Here is an 8,136-nt window from a genome sequence, read left to right on the forward strand (position 1 = left end):
TTTTTATGGAAATAAATTATCCGCAGGTAAAAAGGATTAATAACTAATGAATTGCTATTTACAGAAAACCGCATTCATCTAATGGCGTAGAATTTCATCTCAAATAGAAGTAATTCAAATGACCAATAACTTTAAACTCAGCACACTACTTGCATAAATATGCTCGCAAAAATCTATGAAATCATGCTGTCGGACTTGAATCACTGGACGCTAGACTCCTCAAGTTAAAGACATTTTTCCTTACTCACTACCGTCAAGAGGTCTACTCCTAGCATAGACTCCATGTCCAAATGCGCAAAGTGTTTCCCGAGCCGATAGAGACTCGAATATCTTGCTGATAATGACGCCCCATGAAGAAGGTGGTGGGCGCAGCCAAGTGGCTATTACTTCCACGGAAATGCCTCCATCCACCGACGGCCTCCCTACAATAGTCTCCGGAAACTTAATTTAAAAATTCCCATTTTTACGTATTATGGCAGTACGTGCGTGAGCGGATAAAACATACTTGGTTACGTAAGTTATGAATTTTTCATTTTAACAAAAAAACTTAAATATAACGCGTAAAATGAAAATATTCATTCTATAAATTAGAAATGGACTACTGACCGAACTATTATTGAGCTATCACGGAATAAATGCTTTCATTGAAGTCAAACCACTATGATTTCATCAAAATGGCGCTTCTGTTGCCTCAAATTACCGTGAAATGCATTGAATAAAACATGAGACGCATTCTGCGTGCTCTCATTTTGATTTTCAACCCAAACGAATACTATCAGAAGTCAATGCCGCAGCAGTTTTTGAATCAATTAAATTTGCCAAAAGTATTTCTTTTGGATGGACCAGTCCTAGGTCTCCGCCTCGCAATGACACGCGGAAGACGACCGCGTGCTTTGCTAATCCATATGCTACATAGCTTCATGAACCGCAGCGTTGGATTTTCAAAACATTTTTAAGAGAAATTCCTATTTTGTTGCCACCCTCTGGCATGTTCACGTCTGTGCGTTGGTCCCCTTGCAGTGTGAGTTGAGGCAAGCGCTCAGGGCTGCGGAGACAAGCGCAGATTTATTATACATCAACACCTACATGCGATCTTCATCTGCGAGCCACATTTCGGGTGTTTGGCAAGGAGTGATCAATCACCAGAATACAATTGGATTCCCACATGCACATTACACGGTCCAAAAAACGTTACGCATACTAACAAATTATACTTCCGCACTCATTCAAGGCAAAACTTGCGACCTACTCATTAAGGCTACCTGCAAATATAGCTAGAACACATAAAACATGCTGTCGCTCAAATGGCAATTACCCAAGTTGATCTAGTGCATAGCGATCAAAATGCGGGAATTAAAGAATGACTTGCACGTTTGAGATTGGTATTCTTCTGGGCTCTGAAGTTAATCTCCATTTTCCGACATTTAAGCATGTGTTATGAAACTGATGCGATGGAAATGACATAAGGCGTTCCATAATACAAATATAATCTAAGGTAGTTCTGTCAGACAAGGCGTTGTCGATGGCCCGATTAAGACGCGCGCTGAGGCGTTGAAACGCGTCGAACATAATGGGAAGATTGTGGACTGTGTGATAGATTTTTGTTTATTATTTTATCACCGTGCCCAGTGTAAATGATACTGCCATGGGAGTTAAGCAGTGTTGACGTGACTTTAAATGCTCCCTTGCCTCCCCGTGGGTGCGGCAAAACACCCGTTGACTGCTTCAGCACATCCGCACCCCCCAGCGGCCGCTCCCGTCACACTGCACCCCATCCACAAGACCTTTATCTTTCAGTCCAAAGTGTCGTCGACGGAATCTCGCTGAGACATTGTCGACGACAGCATATGCAATCTTGCGGAAACTCGCCATTTCTTGCATTTAATTCAATGCATTGGACACTTTGTCTCAACCAACTTACGGATCTCGATAAGTCTCTAATTACTCCGAGCACCCAATGATGCATGATTACATTTATAAGAACTATCTTTAGAATTTTATAAAATATAGGTAAAACCACGTGATTCAATCTTTAGGCCGTTTTACACGGGGCACAGAATTGCGCAGGTTAGAGCTGCATTAATTTCTAAAATGGCGTGGAATTGCGCAAATGCATGAACGAAATTAGAACAGGGGCTATTTTGCTGTCTCGCATCCACGCATTCTCGCATGTGTTCTAGCAATTCACCGCTTTACACGACGCAATTTTGTTTGCGCCTTCGCACGTACGTCCGATTGCGTAATTGCGTGTACCGTGTAAAACGGCCTTAAAATTACGCCTTTTTTGTCAGTAACTAATGAAAAAAACCACGTTTGCCTCATATAATAAACTGAGGACTGGAAGGCTTGAAAGGAGTCGGCAGACAGAGGGGACAAATGAATAATTACAACAGAAATGTCAATGGAGATCTTTCTTTCCACAGGACAACCTCCCATTTCTCTGGGAACAGCAAATTCGGTGTGTATTCCGCGCGGCCTTAAAGACGATGCCCCGACATCCGCCTCCCCTTCGTCGGGCAATTCGAGTCCATCCACCATGGACCAGCCCTCGTCATCCCCATTCGGCCACCATCCCTGCAGCTGGCGCACTACGAGGGTGACTTCGTCGTTGAAGTCATTCAAAGGGTGAGACAATAAAATCTGCAGCTCCATTTAGTAGCGGTATATTAGAGCCTAAAAATAGCTTAATCGACAAGATCGAATCAAAAATAGTCCTGAATCGCAATAATACTAGTTCCAAAGTAAAATTCGAGGCAGTGGCCAATTTCCGTAGTTTAAGAAATAAGATTTCCGAATTCCACCGATTAATTTATAGCACGAAGTGTAACGTTATTTTAGGAAAAGAAATTTGGCTAGCAGATGATGATTTAGGCAGTGAGATCTCCATAAAATCGTTCACCATTTATCAGAAAGATAGAATTAATCGAGCTGGAGGTGGAGGATTTATAGCTGTAAAGAATCCAATCTTCAGCCAAGCGGAAACCGTAACTGAGACCGGCGTTGAATCTGTGTGGTGTCCAATTAAATGTACAAAATTCAAAAATATATTAGTATGATCGTATTACAGACCACCCACCTCATATATAACATCAATGTTGGATTTTAAAACCAAAATAACAGCATAGCATACAAGTACCCTGAAAGAAACTTGATTTTAGGTGGAGATTTCAACGTACCTTCTATAGATTGGGAGGTGTATAGCTTCATTCCTGGTGGGAGAGATAAAGTCATTTGTGAGGCCTTATTGCACACTTTTATATCAAATACATTGTTTCAAATGGCATCCGTACCTAATAGAGGAGAAAGTATTCTTGTCTTATTAACGACAAATAAACCTCATCAGGTAATAAATGTGAGCGCTGTCGAAGGAATAAGTGACCATAGGGCAGTAACAACCAAGTTTTCTTTAAATACCAGGGTAAGTGTTAAAAAAGAACGGAGAGTTTTCATTTTTTAAATAGCTGATTTTTATGGGTTTATAGTTATCTGAAAGATGCTTTCCCCGCGTTTCAAGGATCAATAATAAAATTAAATTTAGAGAGTTTTACGAATAAATTACGAGTTTCTCTCGTCCGTAACTTCGGGCATAATAAGCATTATCCCTAGTAAAACAAACATATTTCCTTCCGTCCGTCTCATGCAAAGTCCTTGAACACATCGTAGTCAGCTCATCAGTAGTAATGAAACACCTCCTAGACGCGCAAAACTTGTTAATGAGAACTCAACATGGATTCAGGAAAAGTAGATCATGCGAAACCCAGTTAGCGCTTTTCGCCCACGATATTTAAGTCTCCGGAGAGGACAACATTCCAATAGACGCGATTTTTCTTGATTTCAGAAAAGCGTTTGATAAAATACCCCTCATAAAGTTAATAATTAAACTGAAATGTTACGGCCTAGATGAAGATGTCACTTCCTGGATAAGATAACTTTTGAGCGACCGCGTGCAAAGAGTAGTATTAGACGGTGCAGTCTCCAACGAGGTTGAAGTCACTTCTGGTGTCCCTGAGGATAGTGTCATAGGCCCACTCCTATTCCTTCTTTATCTATAAACGACATTGGCGAAGTAGTACACAGTAAGTAACGATTATTTGCAGACGACGCTGTAGTTTACAGAGAAATCCTTTCCAGCAAAGATATAGATGAACTAACGAACGACCTTGCTGCTATCCAAGCCTGGTGCAATGCACGGCAGTTAGGATTAAATTTGAAAAAATGTGCAGTAATGAATTTCTGGAAAAAGAGTAACTCCCCACAACATTGCTATAATAGCACTTGGGGTACCCAATTACAGACTGTTGAGTCCGCGAAATATCTAGGATTTAAAATCAATTATGATCTATCGTGGAATAAACATATTCGGGAAATAATATGTCAAGCTAATCGTAAATTAGGTTTTAATAAAAGAGTATTAGAAAAGAACGGCGACAAAATGAGAGAAACGACATTGGCGAAGTAGTACACAGTAAGTAACGATTATTTGCAGACGACGCTGTAGTTTACAGAGAGCCTCATTAGACCTGATTCACCAAATAAAGACGAATTATTATTATCATTTAGAATACGCTGCCAGTGTTTGGTATTCACATAAAATATACTTAAAAACATAGTTACAGTGCGTGCAAAGAAGATCTGCCAAGTACGTGTAAAGTCGTTACGATAGTCTAGTTTGTGTTATTGACCTCTTAGATAAACTCGGATGGGAAATTCTGTCAGACTGAAAACAGGCTAAACCTATTCAAGAGCAATGTCTTTTCTGTCGAAGTAAACCATAACTTACGTATGCCAGCATACTATGGAAGATCAGATCATATAAATAAAATAAGAGAGATAGACTATAGAACAGATAGATTGAATTTCTTTTTTCCACGATCAATAAGAGATTATAACGGCAGCGATAGAACTCACAAATACATAAGATGAGTTGTAGCGAAGCCAACTAACTTACGTATTCCTTAATGCATGTTTCTGATTTTTCTTTTTATTTATAACAGGATGTTTTGCGTGTTATAGATTTATTGGCAGATTGAATTAATGTGTAGTTGGCAAGTTTTGTCTTTGCATGAATTTGGTGGCACAATTTGTTAGTATGCGAAACGCTTTTGGACCGTGTGGTGTGCATGTGGGAATCCTATTTCATGCCGGTGATTGGTAACCCCCTGCCAAACACCCTGGAGGTGGCTCACAGGGTATTATGTTGATGTTAGAGTTCTGTTCCATTGACTTGTTCAAGAAGAGGTTTTCATAGAGGTAAGGTGCCGTTGACAAGAGCTTAGTCACAAAAAAAACCTCACGAGGCCATGGAAAACTCCGAGAGTACTAAAAAGGTGGTGACACGAAAGTCATGAGTACTTGACGTCATCAAATTATCTGCGAAAGGGTTATGAATGACGATTTTTCTCGATGTCATTATTTTTCTAATCCAATCAAAATCATTAATAAAACATTAGTGAATTGGAGCATTGCCATAATTCTGGAAAATCCATCAGAAGCAACCCATTAGGTGTGTGTGTGTGTGAGTGCTGTTGGGACTCGGGCTTGAACGATGCGAGCGGAGACTCACCGACTGGTTCCTCCGCGGCCCTCGTCTCCTCTTCCACGAGGCTGCGAATCGAGAAGACGGACTTTGCGACGCGCCTGCCCGCCTCCGGGGGTCGCTGCGGCCCCCCGCGTGTGCTCAGGTCCATCATGGCTGCCGGGCGCACCTCTCCTCACACCTCGCCACCAAACATCTTTGCTCTGGCGGTCGCGCGTTCGAATCTCCGGCGGCCTTCACTCCCGGAGACTTCAACGACTGCACTCTCGCCCCAACCACACTGCGGCGGCCACGACATCCACCCAACTAGGCACTCGCGGAGCACTCGGACACTGGGGATGAGCAGGTAGACACTCGCAGACGACGGCCCCGGCAACTCCAAGGCCCTCTGCTCGCTCCGGAAGACGCTCACCGACTCGGCGGCTGCGGGCGAGGGCAAGGAGGCGGTGCGGCTATTTCTAAAGGCTCTTACGGAAAGGGGCGCGGCTTATGCGGAGGAGGCGTGGCCAGTTGGCGCGTGGGCGTGGCGTGAGTGCAAAATGGCGGCGGGGAACGTGATGATCGGCCGAATTTTCTCGCTGCTGCAGCTCCAACGCCCGCCTTGTCATGCAAGCGCTCCGTACATTAGGTACACAGCCCGGGGTGTGGGGGCTGCTTCAGTCCCTCCCCTAACACCCAAATGTGCGATGAGCCTTATGCATGAGTCGCTAACTGCAGAAAGACATCATGTCCAAATTGGACGATTTTTCTCATTTAAGTTGCAAGACTACGTGCAAGACTAAACGTTTCCCACTAAAAGGAAACATATGCTCGGTGTTATTAGCATGACATGTTTCCTTTCAGTAGGAAATGGTCTTGCACCCAGCAACATCTTAAATAAAAAAGATAAATCGTCTAACTTGGACATGTTGCCTTTCTGCTGTTAGCGATTCATTTACCCTCGTATATTCATTGTGCCCGCAAGACATCAGCCGTGGAGCCCGTTAGCCCACGGTCACCCACCCTCTGACTTTAATTTTTTTTCCATGCGGTCACATTTTTTAGATCTGCCACCGGATAACTATGAAAAAGCATATCAATAATTTAATATCCTTACGGCTAACAAGTTAAAAGTCTCCGATTGCATCCACCCGGTGGGTGGATGCACTCGAAGGTGGGTCGACCGCTAGATAGAGAGGTTAGCAGCGGTGTAAGCGAGTGTACTCTTCGAATAAGCAGTCATGGACAGCGGGCGTCCGTGTGCTGAGGGGTATTGGTCTATCCTTGGCAAAGGCAGGCCATGCAAATGATACCGAAACCTGTGAACACACCGTGACTTGGTTGGCGGACCGCCAAATATTGCTGATCATGCGTGCTGAGGGGTGGGTCATGTGAAAGTGGAAACCACAGTTGCCGTCGGCATAGGGTCGCTCATATCAGAGCAGGTGTGGTAACATTTACTTGAACGACAGTGGTACTGCCTTGTGGAAGGAAAGCGTATTCCACCACATTATATTAGCGAGGATTCAACGCTATCCCACCCATTATTTCAAAGACATGATGCAATTCTCTCGAGTATACACTACATCGGAGAAAAGTTCTAGTCCCCTAGTTGGATGGACCAGTGGCAAAGCGAGGGGGGGGTTGGGGGAGAACCCCCCCCCCCCCAGAGCTCAGAGAAATTATTAAGTTAAATCTATTTTACTTAATTGGATTAATATTGCTTTTAGAATAGTGTGAGGATTAACAAAATATCCCTCAGAAGGCCGTAAAACTCAACATTTTGAACCATTTATCATAATTTTTTCTGGCGGAGGACCCCCGCACCTACCGCTGGAGGGTATTCTACCCCAGGCACCCCTGTGTTATTTGCACCTGGAACCCCCCCCCTGGGAAAAAGGGGCCCTGGGAAAGGGGCTCCTACGCTGTATGTGTGTGATTCTCCCGCCTGCTGCTTCCTAGGTGAAGGTGGGCGAAGTCAATGGAAGCTAAGCGACTCTCGGGTTCAACCATTGAGGGAGATAGTGATACTTAATCGGTGTTCAACGAGCAATTACAGTATCTATAGAAAGATAATCTCCTTGCGTCAAAAGAGACGGCTCTGTTAACGGACGAAGACCTAAACGAGTAAGGCTGAATCAGAATGTTAGATAGAATAATATTAGTAATATCCTCGAAAATGTAAACAAGAATAATATAATAAGTAAGTTAATGGAAAGAAGTTAATGAGTTTATGTTTTAAAGGCAGCCTTACATAAGTTTCTAATGCCATACTTCATGAAAAAACTACACTGAATTGGGATCTATTGTATTTAGTGTCAAAATGCTTCAAATCCGATTTTTTTCTCAATCGGTTAATATTCAGCACGGCCGCCGGCGCCCAAAACTTGGTATAATTTTACGAGAAATCTTTTTCGGAGGAAAGAGCTAATGGAGGGGTAAATTACCCTCGTCATTGCGTCCGATGTGTTCAGAGGAAATGATCAGCGAAAAGATGTTTTGGTAATTTGATGTCAACTCGCACACATTAGGAAACCAGGTACGTGGTCATTATCATTAGTATTATTATTATTCTTTGGTTTCACAACATTTTTGCTGGTTTTAGGCGAGGTACGGGTATC

The sequence above is a fragment of the Ischnura elegans genome, chromosome 11 (genome assembly GCF_921293095.1).
Source record: "Ischnura elegans chromosome 11, ioIscEleg1.1, whole genome shotgun sequence".
NCBI lineage: Eukaryota > Metazoa > Arthropoda > Insecta > Odonata > Coenagrionidae > Ischnura > Ischnura elegans.